Below are 8,846 nucleotides of genomic sequence, written 5' to 3' on the forward strand. Positions count from 1 at the left end.
AAAGCTCCACCCCCAGCCCTCATCTTTTCGAAGGCACATTTGCTGAGAAATGGCTGCTTCGGCTCGACGTGAGAACTTGAACACTAGTTTGGTCTGAGGATGAGTTTCACTTTCCTCTCCAGGCAGGGCTGTCTGGATGGGGAGTCACTTGTTCACTCCTCCGCAGAAATGATACCACTTGCCTCTGCATGTTTTCCTTGAATTTTGTTTCGTTGACCATCTTCCTGGGCGCAGGTTGCCAGTTCTGGCTTCTCCTCGGGTGCCTCCTGAGGAGATTCAGGAATCTACAGGACCCCCCCCCTCACTTTTAACTGGCAGGGCATTGAATGTCAGGGCTAAGAAAACAGAGCTGCCCACCTGTGGGGCCAAATGACCTCACAGCCCCAGCAGATCCCCTGGTGTGGGCTGGCATCTGTCAGGGACACCCTCATCCCAAGCCCCACCTACATCACACTAACCTACATCACACCTAACCTACATCACACCTAACCTGATTATTGTCACTGTGCTCAGGTGAATGTCGGCAGCTTAAGGTTCTGATTAAGCCTAGGGCAGTCTTGCATGGGCGAGGGGGGGTTGTCTTTTTTTCAGCCTTAAGAACCGAAGATGTGAATAGAAGGAATGCACAGCGTTTTGTATTTTAATTCAAAATTCACCATTAACCTCCCAACCTGGGTTTCCAGCCCTAGTAGGTGTGGAGAAGCCCGCCCCACCACCTCCCACCCCCCACCCCTTCCCCACATCTGACTTGGCTGGCCTGGGCTTTCCTGCAGGAAAGGGAAGGTTCTGGTGCCATTTTTCCAGCATAGGTACCATAGTAGCAACACTATGGGTATCTTTGCTCCTCGCATCTTTGGTGTGGAAAACCATTTTTGCTGCATTTCAGTGGATGACCAGGGGACCTCCCTTAGGTTGTCTCTGTGGAACCACTTTTCAACACTGCCCCTGGCTTCCCAGGCAATGTCTCTGAGAGATGACCACAAAGAGGAGGAGAACCAGGGATGATCTCCAAGAGGTGGAAGAACTGGGGGAAACTGAAGGGGAGGCAATTATTCTGCGGCGATGTTCCATTCATGAGTTTGTTCACTCATGCATCCACTTATTCATTCATTGATTCGACAGACGAGTGTCAGTTATAGGCCATGCATGGTGTGATGTGTTGGGGAAATAAAGACAGTGTCATGCATAGTTCAGTGATGCCGGTGTGTGACTTGTGCCTGAGGAAATGTCCGTCCAGGGGGCTGGGAAAGTTCTGGAGAAGAAGAGAGATCAGCCAGTGGCCTGCAGAAGGGGGGCTGGACATCAGAATTATCTGGAGGAGTTTGCTAACATGCAGATTCCAGACTCTCGCCCCAGACCTATGGAGCCAGAGTCTCTGCAATGGGTCCCCGGAATCTGCACGTCAATTTTTAGGTACTAAGTTGGAGAATGTCTGCTCTAGGATGTATCGGACTAGTACATCAAACAGGGTGGTTCCTGTGAGATCTGGAGCCGGGTATGTACAAGCCAGTAGGTCTGGCGTTAGGAGAGAAGCCCAGAGCTCCATGTACTTGTAAATTCATTCATAACTGAGACCTAGCGTTGACCAAAGGACAGCCTGTGACGTCTTTTTGCAACATGCAAGGAGAGAGTCTCAGTGTACCATAACCGATTTTGTCTCAAAATGTTTGAACATCTGCCTTGTTTCGATTTCTCTCCCTGTCTTTCCTGCGGACACTGTTCGTATAAGGAGATCGGAAGGCACACGACCATTCCGAGGGGACCGCTGGGGTGAATGGTTTCTGTTGCCTGTTGCTGGGCTGCCTGCTTGAGGAGGACTGACACTCCCTTCTGGGGCTCCTTTTGTGGAGCACCTGTTAGGGCTCTCGCTTAAGTGTCCGGGTAATCTTCAGCCCAGGAGAGAGAGCCCCGCCGGTTCACGATGGCTCTCCTTAGCTCTCCATAGAAACCAGGGGAAAGGGCAGTGAAGGGGCAGGCTGAACACCACTACACGTAATGTGCCATTTGGCTCAGTGAGTAGTCACTGCTGGTGGGGATCTCAGCTGAACGCTGGGTTCCCTGTCCATCCACTTATGACTTCAACAGAAATCTATGGAGTCCCTTCCATGGCACTGCGTGAGTTGTAGGAGCTTTGGGTGAAAGAGAACAATGCAGCCCCTGGCCTCATGGCATTCCTGATCTGTATGGCAAGAGAACCGAGTCAACGGTGGATTATAGGGGAGTGTGGAGAGAGTTCCCCTGACTATCCCTGAGAGATGGTGACCTGAGCCAAAGTCGGACGCTCAACCAACTGAGCCACCCAGGCACCCCTATTTTTATTTATTTTGAGAGACAGAGAACAAGCAGGGGAGGGGCAGAAAGCAAAGGAGAGAGAATCCTAAGCAGGCTCTGCACTGTCAGCACAGTGCCAGATGCAGGGCTTGAACTCATGAACCACGAGATCCCAACCTGAGCCAAAATCAAGAGCCAGATGCTTAACTGACTGAGCCACCCAGGCGTCCCTGAGCATATAACTTTTTAAACACTTATTTTCCTGAAGATAAATTCCCCAAAGTAGACTTGCTAGTTATAGGGAGAAGAGCATTATTAAGACTCTCAATATTTATTGCCAAATTGTTTATCGAAGGGTCAGGCCAGTTTTCATTTCCATAGTATGTGGGAATAAATGAGTTTAATTCTAAATTATGTGCTATTTGTCTCTTGCCCAAAACGTGATTGAGAATGAATTCAACCCCATCCTTGTATCTGATAGAGTCAACACAAAGAAATAGGTTTGAATTACGTTAGTTTCATTCCTTCACTTTGAACTCTAAGTCAGACGTGACTTTAGCTTTTCTTATGTGTCATTACAAAACAAAAAAGGTGCTTTTTGCATCACCTGCTAAACTATCATTGAGAACCCCAACCACTGGGCTACTCAAGGTCCCTTGTATCAGGATATATTAACTCTTCACTTCAGCCTTGTTTCCATTTTTCTTTTGTTTAATCAGATGATGATACCTTAGCTCTCAAGAGCTCAGAGTTCACATCTGTGCTTGCGGGAAGTAAAGCCCTCCAAAGCCATCTCTTCCCCTCTTTCGGGGAGCTGGAGAGCGGGCTCCCGGACCACTAGCCAAATGCACATCAAGTATCAGCGTAACTGATGAGGAGGTAAGCTTTCAAACTGCACGTTCTCTTTTAACCCCTATATCGGGGAGTGAGGTGGGACCCCCTCCCTCTTCCCTGCACCAGACTTTGGGGCTTGCATATTCTGCCAAGCAGACCCCGAGTCCGCGTAGTTAAGCTGCTATAAGGAAAGATGGTGGGCTTGTCGCTAGAAAGCCGGGAGAGTGGTAGCAATAGGAGAAGGGCGACCGTCCTGCTTGGTGGGCAGTGAGGGGTGAATCCCTATGCTGGGGGCCAACGACAGAAATCTGGGAGGGGGCAGAGAGCAGAAGCCTGTTCTGCTGCGATGAGACCAAGGAGCAAAAGGCAGGGAGTGCATCACCGTGCCCCCGATTCCGTGGCTACCTCCTGGTGGTCCTCACCAATCTCATTAGTTACTCTCTTCCCCAGGGGAAGAGAGACGGGAAGGTTCCGCTCCAACCCTCCCTTTGTGTGGGCTGCAGTGTACAAGTCCCTCCTCCATAGAAAGGAGGAGGAGAGAAAACGAGGTTTACCCCTGGGGTGCTTAACTGCAGTAGCCAGCTAACCTGGATGTCTAACATAATTGTCCCTTTCTTCCCCCAGGGATCTTTCTGATTTTTCCCTCCATTTGTTTCTTGAGCTTTGCTATTGTAAGTGTGTTTGTTTTTTAATTGTAAGCAACCTAAATTTCTGTATTACATACAAGTAAATAACCACCAGCTTGGAGTTCTAAGGCTAACGTGTGTAAGAAATCGTGATCAAATCAAGACACTTTGGGGAGCCTGGGTGGCTCAATCGGTTGGGCGTCTGACTTCAGCTCAGGTCATGATCTCACGGTTCGCGGGTTCAAGCCAGCTCAGAGCCTGACGTGTGCTTTGGATTCTGTGTCTCCCTCTCTCTGCTCTCCCCCCGCTCATTCTCTCTCCCTCTAAAATAACTAAACATTAAAAAATATTAAAAAAAAAAAAAAAAGACACTTTGTGGGCAAGGGCTTAAAAGCTAGGGTCAGCCACAACTCAAGTTATCAAGATTTCTCTACAGGTGGCAGGGCTCGAGTTGGGTTTGGGTGTAAGAGTTGTGAGATCACAGGCGGTGTTGAAGGCACTAATAATCATGACTAGATACGAACAATTGCCATTCCTTTAGCCCTTTACAGTTTGTAAAGTACTTTAACATCCATTATACCCCTTAATCCTCCCACCAAGCCCATGAGTGGATATTATCATCCCCATTTTGCCCATGGGAAACTAGGCTTAGAGAGTTCCAATGGTAGATCTGGGACATACGTGTCTTCTGGCTCTAAGTTTCGTCTTCACCCCACCCTCTGTCCTCCACACTCTGGGCTGCGTGAGGGGACCAATCCAACTAAAAGGGAAGAAGTACTCTAGAGAGGAATGGAAAATTATGGTGTTGAATTAAGGCTGAGCCAGACTGAGGAGGTCCAGTGAAGATTTCATGCAGAGGAAATAGGGAGCCATTGAAGGCTTTTGAGCAGGAGTGTCATACGACACAAGTAGGATCCACCAGTCTATAACTGGTGTGCACAGGGGCTTGGGAGGTAGAAAGGAGGAATATGGGAGTAGAGAGGCTGCGAGGTGGCTTCTGGAAGAACCCTGGGTCTCCCGGTTTATTGTTAGTACCCAGGATGTTGTTGACTTCCTTCTTGGGATTCACCACTGGGCCCTGGAGTTGGAATTAGACACAACGGAACTATTCTGTCCCTTTCATTCACTGTCTTTATTAATGAGCCAGTATCTCTGATGTTTGGCGCATGTGATTTTCGGCATTTCTGTTGTATGTCACCTCAGGGCCCCATCTCTAAGCAAAGCTGTGATTAAAACCATGCGCTAACATGATTTAGAGTTGGAGCAGACATCGACTTGACTTTTATTATAGCTAATGAATGTTTACTGAGAACCAGCTATGCTCTGGGTGCTGTGCAAAGTCCCTCTGTTGGGGAGACCCGAGGAAGCGGTGGCAGAGAAGCTTGCTCAGGTGCTCCCTGTCTCAGGTGGGAGAGGAGGCGGGGAGGGAGGGTGTGGGGGAGGGGAAGGGGGGGAGGTTAGACAGGGACACAAAGAACGCCAGAGGGGACTACCAAGGCTGGCTCCTTTTCACACCACGAGGACCAGGATTAGGCATGGATCCACCTGCGGCGGTGAATGTCCCACTCTGAGGTTGCCTTTGTCGTCTGATCAAAGGTTGTCTCGGAGCCCCAACAGCCCCAGCCCCAGCGAACTGCTCCTTTCTGCTCTGAGGTGGCCAGCCCTCTGAAACTGGCTTCTCCAGAATATCGGGTTGGGAGTCTGTCTCCCGCCCCTCCTCCCTCAGATCTGCTCCCCGGGGGCTGCAGTGGAGAGCCCCACCCTCTAAGGGGAAGTCTGTGCTTCGAGGTGCAACAGGACGCCGGAGTCCAGCGTCACTGTGTGCCCTTGGGCAAGTTTTTTCTTCTCTTTGGTTCCTTCCTCTTTCAGAATTGGAGCGGCTGTAAAGATATGATGGTGATTTACTGCAGAATTGCAATGTACGTGTGTGCGTGCGTGTGACTTGCTGTTTAATAGGGTGCTAAGACAGCAGGGGGGCTGGCCTTTCTGTCCCCCACCCCCACACGTGTGGCTCTCATTACTGTCAGGAGGCCTTAAGTCGGGCCCCATGGAGATGAGAACAGACCCCTTAATTAGGCACCGTTCCCAGAGCGAGAGAGGGACCAGCCTGGGCCTGGCTGCCTGGCGTCGCGGGGAGCCCAGCCTGCAGGGCTGAAGGGGGGTGGGAGGGGGAGGCTGAGGGCCGGGGCATCTGAAGGACTCAGCAGGTTTACACTTCGCTGACCCGATGGATGAATGGGGCCCTGTCCACCCACATGGGGGCCTGGAATCTTCAATTATGGCAATTACATCAACAGGTCGGAAGGGCAGCACTTTCCACTGAAGAGGTTCAGGGCTTAAAAGAAAAATCCTAAAGCCACTGTTTTTTTGTTGTTTCTCTCTCTCTCTCTCTCTCTCTCTCTTTTAAAGGGATTGGGTCGATGGAAGAAGACCCCCATCTGCAGTCTAATTGGGCTGTGGGCAGAAAACAAAGATGTGGCACGTTTTGGGGGTAAAATGTGGCTGGCACGTGTTCACCCGCCTCTGGACTTCTGACTCTTGTCTAGGTCGACTTTGTGTTATAGTTCCCCGTACACGTGCATCTCCCCTGTCGTCTTCCTGAGGGTGGGACCTGGCACCTTCATCTCTGACGCTTCCCAGCATGCAGCGCAGTGGGCCCCAGTCCAGGCCGCACTGAACTGGCATCCGAGGGTGGGATGAGGGCTTGGAGGCGTCATGCAGGCTCTCTGACCCTTGGTTTCCCCTCTAAAAAATGGGCATGATGCTTTCTATCCTTTCTCCTTCCTAACATTTTAAAGCAGACTGGTTCCGGCTACGTACTCAAGCTAACTGGATGTTTTGTTTTTTTTTTCTCTCAGCCACCCTGTCAGGTAGGCGAGACTCAAGTGAGTCTCCGGCACTAAGGGCATGGCCGTGACCTGGGAGCCTGCTAGAAATGCAGAATTTTAGGCTTCACCCCAGCCAGGCTGAATCCAAATCTGCATTTTTTACCAAACTCCCCAGGAAATTCGAGTGCACATTAGAGTTTGAGAAGCTCAGGGGCGCCTGGATGGCTCAGTGGGTTAAATGCCCCACTTCAGCTCAGGTCATGATCTCGTGGTTCATGGGTTCGAACCCCACGTCGGGCTCTGTGCTGACAGCCCAGAGCCTGGAGTCTGCTCCGGAATCTGTGTCTCCCCCTTTCTCTGCCCCTCCCATGCTCATTCTCTGTCTTTCTCTGTGTCTCAAAAATGAGTAAATGTTAAAATAATAATAATAAAAAAAAAGTTTGAGAAGCTCAGCTCTAGACCGAAGCTTGCATACAATAAGCATTAGTTGAGCGACTAGACGAGAGTGAACCTTGTGGCCTTGCCCTCATCTACAAAATGGGGATGATGACATTTGTTCTTTCCTATACGACGGGTGCTGGGAGATCACATAAAGAAATACAGTGGACTCTGGAACAACACGGGTTTGAATCCACTTATACGCAGATTTTTTTTAAGTAAATATACAGTGTTGCACTGTCAATGTATTTTCTCTTCCTCCTTTCTTAATATTTTCTTTCCTTCAGCTTGCTTTATTGTAAGAATACAGTATGTAACACATATAACATACAAAATATCGATACATCGACTATGTTGCCCATAAGGCTTGTGGTCAACAGTAGGGTATTAGTAGTTAAGATTTTGGGGAATCAAAAATTATACTCAGATTTTCAACTTTGAGGGGGGGTCAGTGCCCCTAAACCCTGCGTTGTTCAAGAGTCAACTGGAATTTGTAATTATAAAGGTATTTTATCTGGTCACTCACGGGTCCATTCAGTAAACATTTGCTGAGAAGCTACTACAAGGTGGGTTCGGGGTTTGTACAATATCATTCCTGTTTGAGAACAATTTGAAGTATTCTCAAAATCTGATTTTTAAAATTTTACTTACTTTGAGAGAGTGCACACGCACAAGTGGGAGAGGGGCAGAGGGAGAAAGAGAGAGGATCCCAAGCAGGTTCTGTGCTGTCAGCACAGAGCCCAGCGGGGGGCTCAAACTCACAAACCCGTGAGATCGTGACCTGAGCCGAAATCAAGAGTTAGACGCTTCACCGACTGAGCCACCCAGGCACCCCCTACAAGCCTGAATTTTACGAGCAATAACTACAACAAAATGTGACGAGTGCTATCAAATAGCTATGCTCAATACAGGAGAGGGTAAGAGTGGGCAATAGTCTATTATGATTGTTGGGTGGGTTAGGAGAGGCTTCGCAGAGGGGGTAGCATGAAGCTTAGGTAGGCATGAGCCAGGTGAAGGAGGAGAGGGTCCTTCTAGATGGAGGCTTTGAGATATGAAAGTGGGGGGGGGATTGGGGGTGGCCTTTAGTCTTGAGGTCTAGTGAGAGTGACCAGAGTGAGAGTGTATTTGCAGAGGGTCCCGTGACTTGACTGGTAAGTATGGACAGGGTGGGGATGGGGGGAGTCTTGCTGCCTGTTTGGTTTCTTTGGGGCCCATTGTCTGGTTTATTTTAGGTTCCAGTCCTGTGTTGGGGTTATCAGCCTGAAAGTTACTGTCCGGCCTACACTGTTAACTGCCTAAGAAGAAGACACCGTTTGGGGTGGTTTTTTTTTTTTTTTTTTGGTCTGTTTATTTGTTTTTCTTCTTATTCCTCACCTGCTCTAAGAGGTGATGGCTTACTGCCAACACCCATGTTCTACTTCTGAAGATTTTAAAATCTTTTTGTTTTGTAAGTTTTATTTATTTCGAGATGGAGAGAGAGACAGAGAGAGATTGAGCGTCCCAAGCAGGCTGTGCACTGTCAGAGCAGAGCCCAATGCGGGGCTCGAACTCACGAACCATGAGATCATGACCTGAGTTGAAGTCGGTCGCTTAACCTACTGAGCCACCCAGGGGCCCCTACATCTTAAGATTTTAACATCACGTGGAGTAGTGGGGGATTAGTTAAGGAGGCTTCCAGATACATGCCTTTTCTTTTTATGACCCAGTTGGGAGGGCAAGCTGGCACCTATGCTGAGAATTGAGATGTCAGCAGTTTAGGAAATGGCCAAAGCCCTCCTGCAGCACCAGTGACACGTATCACCGCCCTGCTCCCCTTCTGCCACCCCACTGCGTCCACAGCAACAGCAGT

Source organism: Felis catus, chromosome C2, assembly GCF_018350175.1.
Source record: "Felis catus isolate Fca126 chromosome C2, F.catus_Fca126_mat1.0, whole genome shotgun sequence".
Classification (NCBI taxonomy): Eukaryota; Metazoa; Chordata; class Mammalia; order Carnivora; family Felidae; genus Felis; species Felis catus.